Source organism: Periplaneta americana, chromosome 11 (genome assembly GCF_040183065.1).
Source record: "Periplaneta americana isolate PAMFEO1 chromosome 11, P.americana_PAMFEO1_priV1, whole genome shotgun sequence".
NCBI classification, from domain to species: domain Eukaryota; kingdom Metazoa; phylum Arthropoda; class Insecta; order Blattodea; family Blattidae; genus Periplaneta; species Periplaneta americana.
Window position 1 is genome coordinate 130,996,112 of NC_091127.1, and position 13,212 is coordinate 131,009,323.

Below are 13,212 nucleotides of genomic sequence, written 5' to 3' on the forward strand. Positions count from 1 at the left end.
TTTTATAAATTCTAACTTTCAGATTTTTGGACAGCAGACTGGATGATAAAGAGCTTCTCAACCGAATAATAACACTCATTTCCCATATTTATTCTGCGTTTAATTTCCTCCCGAGTGTCATATATATTTGTTACTGTTGCTCCAAGATATTTGAATTTTTCAACCTCTTCGAATGGTAAATCTCCAATTTGTATGTTTCCATTTCGTACAATATTCTGGTCACGACACATAATCATATACTCTGTCTTTTCGGGATTTATTTCCAAACCTATAGCTTTACGAAGTAAAATTCCCTAATCGTTTGTGGATTTTCTCCTAACATATTCACGTCATCCGCAAAGACAAGAAGCTGATGTAACCCGTTCAATTCCAAACCCTGTCTGTTATCCTGAACTTTCCTAATGGCATATCCTAGAGCAAAGTTAAAGATTAAAGGTAATAGTGAATCTCTTTGATTTAGCCCGCAGTGAATTGGAAAAGCATCAGATAGAAACTGGCCTATACGGACTCTGCTGTAAGTTTCACTGAGACTCGTTTTATTTTATCCAACTAGTTCCTTGAAATAATAATAATAATAATAATAATAATAATAATAATAATAATAATAATAATAATAATAATAATAATAAGCACCATCATTACAGTCATAGTCAAAGTATATAGGATTAAGGCCTGTGTCAACCATCTTTTCGGAGGTCTCGACTCTTTTTCGTCTTTCGGATTAATGTCAAATTTTGTCAACTCAAAACAAGCAAAATGCGCAACATCGGACCAGAGCGTGCCGTCCTCGTTAGAGTATGCAACACAACAATCGATGCGAGTTCACGCAGAGTCTAAATGGAGGATTTATGTAACAAAGCAATTGTAGGAGGGGCGCTCATACTCGGTCCCGCCTCGATTACTCAATTCCCACTACAATCTATTTAAACCGCGCGACGCAGTTGATGCAGTAGCGGGTTGCAAGAAATCAGACCAACCTGGAAGGAGGCGCCCTACCATCAGACATGGGATCGCGTGGCGGACGGCATCCACTAAAGACCAGTATTTATAAAATATCACATATTTCAAGAGACAGACTGCCCATAAAGTATACAGAGTAAATCCTAAGTGTCATTAATATCTTGGGTTTATTCTTTGAGGTATTTCAAACAAAAAATTTTAAAACAATTTTGCAAGTTTTTCCTTTTTTTCCGACATAAAAATTTTATTTATATTAAACATTTCATAGCATGTTTTAGAAAAGCTATTGAATTAATTCGCAATATGCTCATTCAATTTAAGAGAACAGCGTATAAATGTTTTAAATCAGCAGAATTATCTGTTATGTTTATTATTAATTATTAACAGAGAAAATATCTCTCCGGCTCTAGGGACAATTCAGGATCTTCAATTCTACGCACTGAATGCTTTACCACTGAGCCACTGAGCATGGAATAAAAAGAAGCAGAATAGAATACAAAAATCAGAATGGAATACAAGAAAGAAAATGCAACAAAATAAGTAGAATAGAACACAATAAGAGAACTGGAACACAAGGGGCAGAATGGAATACAAGAAGCAAAATGCAATACAGAAAGCAGAATCGAACAGAAGAAGCAGAGTGGAACACAAGAAGAAGAAGAATGAAACACAAAAAGAAGAATGGAATAGAAAAGGCAGAATGTAATCAAGAGCCTGAATGGAATACAAGAATAAGAATGCAATACAAGTAGCAGAACGGAATATAAGATTCAGAATGGAATACAAGAATCAGATTGGAATACAAGTAGCAGAATGGAATACCAGTAGCAGAATGAAATACAAATAGCAGAATGAAATACAAATAGCAGAATGGAATACAAGATGAGGAATGGATTACAGATATCAGAATAGAATACAAGAATCAGATTGGAATACAAGTATCAAAATGGAATACCAATAGCAAAATGAAATACAAATAGCAGAATGGAATACAAGATGAGGAATGGATTACAGGAATCAGAATAGAATACAAGAATCAGATTGAAATACAAGAATCAGATTGGAATACAAGTAGCAAAATGGAATACAAATAGCAGAATGGAAAAGATCAATCAAAATGGAATACAAATAGCAGAATGGAAAACAGGAATCAGAATGGAATACAAGAATCAGATTGAATCAGATTGAAATACAAGTATCAGATTGAAATATAAGTAGCAGAATAGAATACAAATAGCAGAATGGAATACAAATAGCAGAATGGAATACAAGATGAGGGATGGAATCAGAATGAAATACAAGAATCAGAATAGAATACAAATAGCAGAATGGAAAACAAGAATCAGATTGGAATACAAGAATCAGATTGGAATACAAGTAGCAGAATGGAATACAAATAGCAGAATGGAATACAAGATGAGGAATGGAATAGAAGAACCAAAGTGGAAAAGAAGATGCAGAATGGAATAGGAGACGCATCATGGAATACATGAAGCGTCGTGGAATAGAAAGTACAGAATATAGTAAGTAATGCAGAAGGCTCTGTAAAATTATAAGAAAACGTGAGAATATAATTGGCTGGCAAATGCACAATGAAATAGAAGTTGAATAAAATAGAGTAACTGTAATGTTGTAAATTATGGTTTATTTAACGACGCTCGCAACTGCCGAGGTTATATCAGTGTCGCCGGTGTGCCGGAATTTTTGCTGCAGGCGTTTTTTTACATATCAGTAAATCTACTGACATGAGCCTGTCGCATTTAAGTACACTTAAATGCCATCGACCTGGGCCTGGATCGAATCCGCAACTTCGGACACATAAGGTCAGCGCTCTACCGACTGCGCCACCCAGGTTGACAACAATAATGTAATATAAAGATATTGCAATAGACTAAGCAAAGTTAAATAGAATAATATAATATGTTTAATTTGAATATAAATAAATATAATCAATTTATAATTAGATAGAAAAATGGAGTGAAATGGAAGATCATAAACCTAATGGAACAGAGAACATGATGGGTTATAAAAATCGGAATACAATATTAAAGCAGAATGGAATGAAAACTTAGAATGAAATGGAAGATACTAAAGCAAAAGAAAAAAAGAATAAATTGATGTAGGTCTATTGGAAAGAAACAAGACTAATATAATCGAGTAAAGCAAATTAGTACATGTTATACCAGGTTAACTGAAGTTGTCACAGACAAGTTTACCTCGGTCTGATAAATACCGTGTACAGGTCTCCAGCCATGACGTGAAGTAGTTAGGCGCCAAATGGGCCGATTCCGACAAACTACAAATAACGAACCCAAGTCAACGGAGCTTGAGGACATGTGACGTCACTAATTGTTAGTGCTGGAGATACAATTTCAGTTCGTATCCAGCCCAAAGTTCGTGATTACCAATAGTCACACACACTTGAGGACGAAACTGGTCTTCCGCGTATGAATTCATGTCGACAATCCAAATCGATCTATATGGAAAAAATATAATAGGCAGGGTGCAAATTAGCGGGGGCATGGAGGATTTCCTCCCCTGTTGGAAAGTTATCACCTTCTCATAAATTCATAACATCCCTGCCAGGGATAACTTCTATCAGCCCTCACAAAGTATAATTGTTTTAATACAAGTATATGTATTTTACAAAGTATAAAGTAAGCAAAGAAAACAATAATATTGATGTATTATCACCACCAGCATGTTGACAACAATCAATAATTTAAGAATTACACATATAATCTTAAGCCTGCTCATGAATATAAGTATTATATGATCAAGATGCAAGACAAGCAACTCACTGCGACCAAGCGTTAAATCGTATAATAATTTTATTTATTTTAATTTTATTTATTTATTGATATTTATGTGCTGGACAACAGCCATTGGCCAATAAAAATCCAGCACAGTGATACAATTAATACATTAAAATTAACAACTATGGTACAAATTAAATACTAGTGTTAACAACAAAATAAAGAACATATATTACAATAATTAATTTACAAGAATGAATACTATAAGTTATTAGGGAAGGAGTTGATTCGTACTACCAATTTGTGTAAAAGGATTATGCAAATAATATTAGCAAAGACATTGCCATATTCTAATACTTCTATACACTGAATGGATCGAAATCGTCTAACTTACATGTAAGTTAGTATGTTTAATACATCTGGAGACCGGCGAAGAAGATTTAGAATTTCTAATATAGAAGAGTTTGTGATGTCTCATGTCCTTCAATGGAATACGAAGGCTGACACTGTTTAAGAAAGATTGACAATGTCACCTTTAAGGACCTCACATAAGAATAAATAATCGAGATCATGACGTCTGGCATACAGGCTTCGACATTTAAAGTGCTCGCAGTTTTTATCATAGTTATACTCAGAGTTATTAGGCAGGATTCGGTACGAACATAATGAAATAAATTTTCTTTGAATATGTTCTAGTTTTGCCGAATCAGAACTAGTAATAGAGTTCCAAACTACAGATGCATATTCGAGTTTCGATCTTACTAATGTATAGTATAGTATTAAAAGAGAGTCAGTGTTGAAAAAGAATAAGTAATTGACCGAATTATTCCTAACATTCTTATTGTATGGTTAAAAATATAATCAATGTGGTTGAAATAATAATAATAATAATAATAATAATAATAATAATAATAATAATAATGGTTTATTTAACCTGGCAGAGTTAAGGCCATACGGCCTTCTCTAACACTCAACCAGGAGTAAAACCACGTTACAAAAAACACTACAAATTTACAATTACAATAAACTATCTTCAAGAGCAACAACATACAGCGTAAAAGTACACCGTATCGAATGAGGATAATAATTATTTTATGTATGGTATTCTCTATCTAGGATTCTAGCCTCCCTCATTAGATATCTTAATTCGCACCCTGATAATAGGCCTAGAAGTTTTAATGAAGCCATCAGTTATGAAAGTCTCGTTTTTAGAAAGAAATTGCTTCCAACTTAAGCTTACAAGGAAACTGATAATTAGCTCTTTCGAAACCAGTCATCAAATTGAGCACAGTTCTCAAATGCAGACAGAAAAATATACACACTGACTGTAAAAGTAGAAAAAATTCTAAGAACAGTAATCCATTCCTAACAGTAGATAAACATTTGTAAATTTTGCAGTAAAATATACGACGGTAAACGATATTTTCATCGTCGATCGTGGGGAGATCGACTTGCCATGCGGAAGAGAGGGCTTCTACCTTGTTGTAATAGCTCAGGCTGTTACGTTGTCCGACTGTAGTGAAGAAGAGTATGGGTTCAGTCACATTGGCGGCAGGATTTTTTTACGTCAATTTTGTTTGTTTTCATGTGTGAAATAATGATATCCATCTCTTGTGCGATTTTATTTCGCTTGACCTCGCAGAGAACAAGACAAAATAATGAATTTTTGTTACGACACCTGCTACAGTCCGGGGCCAATGTTATACTAATAGGAAACGTTGTGAATCGCGCTCTCTAAGGATATTCAAAAGTCTGCCCAAATTTTGTTTCGCTGTCTTTGTGGGAAGAAGGCTGCGATTTTGGGATATGAAAGGCTGATCAAATCATTGAGCCACCCAGGTATTACAATTAACTATCTTCAAGAGCAACAACATGCAGCGTAAAAGTACATCCATCAGGAACCTGGAAGTACTTTTTTGTAATGACATTCTTTCTTAAAACTAACATCCTGTCTTCTTATAAATGTACAAGAGATTATGTTCAAAAAATCTACAATTCCTAGCACATTTTCTAAGATTTAACTTTTCGAAATTGGGACCAAAATTTCAGGATAAAACAAAGAGAAAACATGGATGACAAAACGAAAATACGTAATGCAAAATTAAAATGTTCTTGATTGTTTATTTACTCTGTCACGCGCTGGCCGACAACCCTTACTAGTTTAACATAATCGCATCAACTCATCTTGGTTCGCAAACCAGCCAGTATCCAATGCATCCTCGCCAGTTTACAGTAACACCGAGTGTTCTCGCAGCAATTTGAAACTATTTAGCATGGAGCCCGGGTATCTGCTCCCAAGGAGGCAACATTTTTATGCATGGAAGGAGCGAGGTGCAGGAAATACGATTATTCGATCCGAGACAGAAAAGAAAAATGGCCGATCTAATTGGTATTCCATATAAAATGTAGCCAACAGATAAAATCAACTGATAATATATTAATTCCTACTGCGGTCTGCAGAAAGTTCATTGAAGATTTCACAAAACTTCCATGCAGTTGTGATGTTACGAGTGATGAGTTACTGGTAGTGATATTTGTGTTATTATTAGTAGAAGTAGGCTTACTTTTATATAATTAAATGCTAATTTCATTATTGGCAGCAATAATAGCACAAAAATCGTAAAACACCAATACAATAGGAACAGTATCAGTAAGGGTGAGGTAGTAAAAATTATTATTAGTAGGCCAACAGTATTATTAACAAAACGTTAATAAAAATAGTTCTATCTGTATCGAGAGCATCTTCAGTAGTATTATGGGTAGAAATAATATTTATATCTACAGTAGTAGTATTATCATTAGCAGTAGTATTAATATCTTCAGTTGTAATATGGTGGGTAGCAATAATATTAGTATACTCATAGCAGTACGATTAGTATTGTCAGTAGCAATAGTATTAGTATCTTCTGTAATAGTATGATCTGTAGCAATAATAATAGTTCCTCAGTATAGTATGATGAGTAGAAATAGTACAATTATCTTCATGTCCACCGCTGTGGAGTAACGGTTAGCATGCCTTAACGTGAAACGAGCGGGTCCACTTTCAAATCCTGGTTGGAACAAGTTACCTGGTTGAGGTTTATTCGGATTTTCCCTCAAGTCATTAAGAGCAAATGCTGGGTAACTTTCAGCGCTAGATCCTAGATTCATTTCGATGGCATTATCATCTTCTCATTCAGATGCTAGGTAACCGTAGATGTTAATAAAGAGTCGTAAAATAAACCACAAAAAATTATCACTGATTAACAATAACTTCTTTACCTGGCTGACTAGTTTCGAGGTGGTGTACCTCATTGTCCGAAGTAAAAAAAATTGCCTTCAATAGTACTGGGTGTTCATTTCAAAGTGTGTCATGACGTCACTGTTGTGAGTCAGCGATATGAAGCGAGTTTCAGCTTTTATGTCAGAAAAGTTGCCTATTATTCAAGGCGTTCAATCTGAACTTGAGAACGTGTACGGTATAACTTGAACGTCGTAGCAACAGATGGCAGTCTGTACGGTCTGTGTGCTACCATAACCTCTTTCGAACTGTGTTTTGTGCGGGCAAGTCGTACGCAGGGTATTTGTTATCATCGGTTGCGTACGGCAACATTCCACAGCACAAATCTAATGCTCCGTGTCCATGTTGACCGTCGAAGTTAATGTCAACGAATACGTAAGTAATCGTCTTAACCCTCTCCCCATATCCCGATTGTAAGAAAAAAACTCAGTAAGTGTTTCTAAACAGTTCACATTCCTGCCACTACCGTCGTTACCGTACGTATTGGTAAGTACTCTTCAGAATGAACGCCGTACTTGCTAGGCAACTTCTCTGCCACACATAGGTAATACGCCTCTGTGGAAGTGTAGGAAGATTGAATTCTCTAGGCTCATCGGCTTGCCACATGACGGCATACAGCGAGCCATGACACACTTTGAACTGAACACCCAGTAGTATGATTAGTAGTAATAGTATTAGTATCTTCAGTTGTAGTATGATGAGGAACAATAGTATTAGGCCTACTATCTTCGTAGTAGTAAGACCAGTAGCAATAGTAGCCTAATATTGTCTTCAGTATAGTATCGTGGGTACTAATAGTACTATTATGACTATAGTATTAGAATCTTCAGAAGTGATATACTCAGCAGCAATAGTAGGCTTATTGATATCTTCAGCAGTATTATCATAAGTAGCAATAATATTGGTATCTTCCATAGTAGTAGTAACAGTACTAGTATCTTCAGCAGCTATAGTATTAGTGGCTTCGGAAATAAAATGATTAGTAGGAACAAAATTAGTATCTTCATTAGTATTATGATTAGTAGCAATAATATTAGTGTCAACAGTAACAGTATTACCCAGGGTGCGAATTAACGGTGGAATGGTGGGATTTCCTCCCTGTTGAAATGTTATCCCCCTTTCATGAATTCATATTAACATTCTTGCCAGGAATAACTATATCCCCCCTCACAAAATATAATATTATTTTAATACGAATATACTTTTTAAAGTATAAAGTAAGCAAAGAAAATAATATTGATGTATTATCATCACCGACAAGCTGACAACAATCAATAACTTAGGATTACACATCTTATCTTAAGCCTTATTTTTATGATCAAGATGCAAGACAAGCAATTCGTTGCGACCAAGCGTTGAGCCGTATCGAATGAGCATCAAAATAATTCTATATATGGTTTTCTCTATCTAGGATTCTATCCTCCCCTCATCAGGAACCTTAATTCGCACCCTCGTATTATCAATAGCAATAGTATTAGTATTTTCAGCATTAGTATGGTCAGTAGTATTAGTATTAACAATAGCAATATCAACAGTAATATCAATTGCACCATTATCATTTATGTAACATCAGTAGTATTAAAAGTAATATTATTAATAGTGGTATTTGCAGGATTACTATCAATATTACTATCAATAGTATAAGTGGTATGAGCACTAGTATTATAAATACTACTATCATTACTGGCAATATTATCAATTGAACTGAAAGAGGAGAATTGGAAGGACAAACTAAAAAGGTACGCAAAACGCGTCCTTGCCAGGGTTTCGGGGCTGTAAGGAACTAAATATGTGAGCTCCAAGCCTGTTGGTCACTTGTCTCACTCCGGGTTACGCTGCTCCACTGAAGGAGTTCTAGAAAATTTTGAACAATATTATCAATAATAGTATCAATATATATATATATATATATATATATATATATATATATATATATATAGATTCGGTAGTAATATCAATAGCATACATCGTAATATCAGAAGCACTATAATTTCAAATAGTAGTAGTAGGAGCAATGTACTGTGGGTCCCTATCACCACGGCATGGCGCGTCCTCAGGTTGCGGATCTAGGAGACGGCCTCCAGATATGGAGGGTAGCTGTGAATATATTGAATAAGCAGTCGCGGACAGCCGATGAGTGGTGGTCCTCCAGCTTGGGGGTTGGGCGAAGGGCTAACAACCCATCACCGTAAAAAAACAGCTTGTTACGAATCCTTCAAATAAGCCTCGGAATGGGACTGATTCTCTGGCACGACCACAGCAAAGGAATAAGGTTTTGAGATTTAGTAAAGTTCGTATAGGTCAGTTTCTGTCAGATGCGGTTCCAATTCACTGTGGACTAAAGCAAAGAGATGCACTATCACCTTTACTTTTTAACTTTGCTCTAGAGTATGCCATTAGGAAAGTCCAGGATAACAGAGAGGGTTTGGAATTAAACGGGTTACATCAGCTGCTTGTCTATGCGGATGACGTGAATATGTTAGGAGAAAAGCCACAAACGATTAGGGAAAACACGGGAATTTTACTGGAAGCAAGTAAAGAGATAGATTTGGAAGTAAATCCCGAAAAGACAAAGTATATGATTATGTCTCGTGACCAGAATATTGTACGAAATGGAAATATAAAAATTGGAAATTTATCTTTTAAAGAGGTGGAGAAGTTCAAATATCTGGGAGCAACAGTAACAAATATAAATGATATTCGGGAGGAAATCAAACAAAATAAATATGGGAAATGCCTGTTATTATTCGGTTGAGAAACTTTTATCATCCAGTCTACTGCCGAAAAATCTGAAAGTTAGAATTTATAAAACAGTTATATTACCGATTGTTCTGTATTGTTGTGAAACTTGGACTCTCACTTTGAGAGAGGAACAGAGATTAAGAGTGTTTGAGAATAAGGTGCTTAGGGATAAAGTTACAGGAGAATGGAGAAAGTTACACAACACAGAACTGCACGCATTGTATTCTTCACCTGACATAATTAGGAACATTAAATCCAGACGTTTGAGATGGGCAGGGCATGTATCAAGTATGGGCGAATCCAGAAATGCATATAGAGTGTTAGTTGGGAGGCCGGAGGGAAAAAGACCTTGAGGGAGGCCGAGACGTAGATGGGAAGATAATATTACAATGGATTTGAGGGAGGTGGGATATGATGGTAGAGAATGGATTAATCTTGCTCAGGATAGGGACCAATGGCGGGCTTATGTGAGAGCGCAATGAACCTCCGGGTTCCTTAAAATCCAGTAAGTAAGTAAGTAAGTAAGTAAGTAAGTAAGCAAGTAAGTAAGTAGTAGTAGAAGATACAAAGATATAGAATAGCTGCTGTAGCAATATAATGTGGAGGAAGATGAGGTGACGGTGGTAAGGGGAAGAGAGATACTATAATAGATCTGCCCATAGATGGTTGACGTAATGATTAATGATAGAATACTAGTGATAATCGTACCTCACTCTCGGAATACAGCTTGCTTCAAGTTGACCATTACATTTATAAATGTGATTTTCAGCGGATGCAAAACTAGTAAAGCTTTTGTAGGTGTAGAACTGTGCAGACTAAATTTCAACTTCATTCAACGTGCAGGCAGCAATTACTGTACAACGTTTGAAACTGTTGCTATGAAATGCGCAAATTATTCCACAAAATGACGCATAAAAATCATTTCATGAAACTGCCCGCATTAGTCCTGCGGTATCGCAAATTAGATCTGCTTACAAAATACAGTATATTGAATGGGTTAGTGAGAGAGTGGACTAACTCACATTTTCGCTTTTTTTATTGTGTTCAGAGGCGGCTGTACCAGACAGGAAAAGAGACCGTCGCTTTGGACAGCAGCAATAGACAGTACTCTGAATAAATTATATGTTAGCCTATAATTTATAATATTTACCCTAATTATTTTGGTATATTAATGCATAATTTATTGCTGATTTTTGATAAAACGTTACGCGAGATAATTTAGTGATAAAAGTGAGAATTTTATGAAGCGCCATGATTTCTTTACAATGTTTCATCTGTGATGAACTGCGTTTTCAATGGAAGTACAGAAGCCACTATCATAATATAGTCACGTCTTGATCTAACCTTACTCGCTATTAAGGAACGCGGAGATTCATTGCCGTCCTCACACAAGCCCGCCATTGGTCCCTATCCTGAGCAAGATTAATCCAGTCTCTACCATCATATCCCACCTCCCTCAAATCCATTTTAATATTATCTTCCCATCTACGTCTCGGCCACCCCAAAGGTATTTTTCCCTCCGGCCTCCCAACTAACACTCTATATCCATTTCTGGATTCGCCCATACGTGTTACATGCCCTGCCCATCTCAAACGTCTGGATTTACTGTTCCTAATTATGTCAGGTGAAGAATACAATGAGTGCAGTTCTGTGTTGTGTACCTTTCTCCATTCTCCTGTAACTTCGTCCCTCTTAGCCCCAAATATTTTCCTAAGCACCTTATTCTCAAACACCCTTAACCTATGTTCCTCTCTCAAAGTGCGAGTCCAAGTTTGACAGCCATAAAGAACAACCGGTAATATAACTGTTTTATAAATTCTAACTTTCAGATTTTTGACAGCAGACTGGATGATAAAAGCTTCTCAACCCAATAATAACAGGCATTTCCCATATTTATTCTGTGTTTTATTTCCTCCCGAGTTTCATTTATATTTGTTACTGTTGCTCCCAGGTATTTTAATTTTTCCACCTTTTCTAACCTTACATAAATTATTATTATTATTATTATTATTATTATTATTATTATTATTATTATATTTTTTATTTTATTTATTTATTTATTTTTTGAAAACTAAAGGATTTGTTCTGGAGCTGCACTATCATGTAGAAGTAGGCCTCATGAATCTCTAAAAAGATACAGTTAGTATTTAATAACCTTATTGTTTGTTATAATTTTCATGCATAAATAACAATTAATATTAAATATTATGTTATAACAGTTTTTAAAATTAGATTATTACATGTGGGGCCTAATAGTGATAAGAATATACGGTAGAGGAGGCAAGACCTGTCTTGTGACCTTATCATGTGCCCTGGCTATTTCACCAATATATATTAAGGTAGAAATTATTGTACTGTAAGTTTTAGACTGAGATAAACGTTCGTGAGTGATATTGCATGATGGCTTTAGGAATCCGTGTAATCCGTGTTATAGTTATCCTATTAAGATGGTTCTGCCAATTTTTTTGGTAATTTTGGATGTAGTTCTTACTACGTCGTATTAAAAATGTGTCGAATCAATTGTAAGCGTACTTGCAAACACTTTTTTTTAATGCAGCAAAATAAATTTACTTCCGTTGTTACTCCGTTTCATGCTCAGAAAATGTCAGTTACATGTCTAATGAAGCGCGTCTGAGCATGCAAAACATAATAGTCAACCGCTTTAAATTCGAACATTCGATCGAATGCTCAAACTGACCGGATGTCAGGCCGGTCGAATCGAAACCGTTTCTAAATCCAAATCTGCAAATGCCGGGGAATTACGTTTGCGGTAATTTTCTAAAAACGTAAACTTTTTGCGTCAAAAAAGGCAACCTGTTTGCAGCATGGTTCTGCTAGTTTCAAGGTCAAGACTCAGCAACACGTGGTGACTGACTTAGGGGTGTGTTTTACACTCAATCACATAACAGAGACGTTCGTCGACAAAAACGTATGCATTGCAACACTTATTTACGCAACAAAACCTTATATTGCCATTTTTAAACAGTTTAATTTGCCAAATTTATAATTTTCCATAATTAAACACTTATTTATTCTTTTAATTTCATTAACTCTGTCAATTTTTATGTCCATGTTGCTTCAAAAACGTTCGTGAGTAGATGTAGGTACTGAAACAGACAAATGAGCATTATGATATCAGTGGTGCCAACTTTAATTTATAAGTTTAGTTCAGAAATACCAACATTCTTTTTTATCGATAGTTTAAGTGTTAATTTTCTGCATTAAGCGAACATAACGATATCAGTGGTGCTGTTACTTTTTGGATACCTTTTCAGTTTATCAGGCTTAAAAGATGTTTTTCGATGCACCGCAATTGGGTCCTCTAAAACCAACGCAAACTGGCTGTGATTTAATCCTCCTGATTAGCCGCCGCAAACATGCTGTCCCCGCTGTCTATGTCGTAAGTTTCAGAGCCGCCTCTGATATTTGTATTAACATTGTCAAATACATAGAATAACGAAACATACTGTTCAT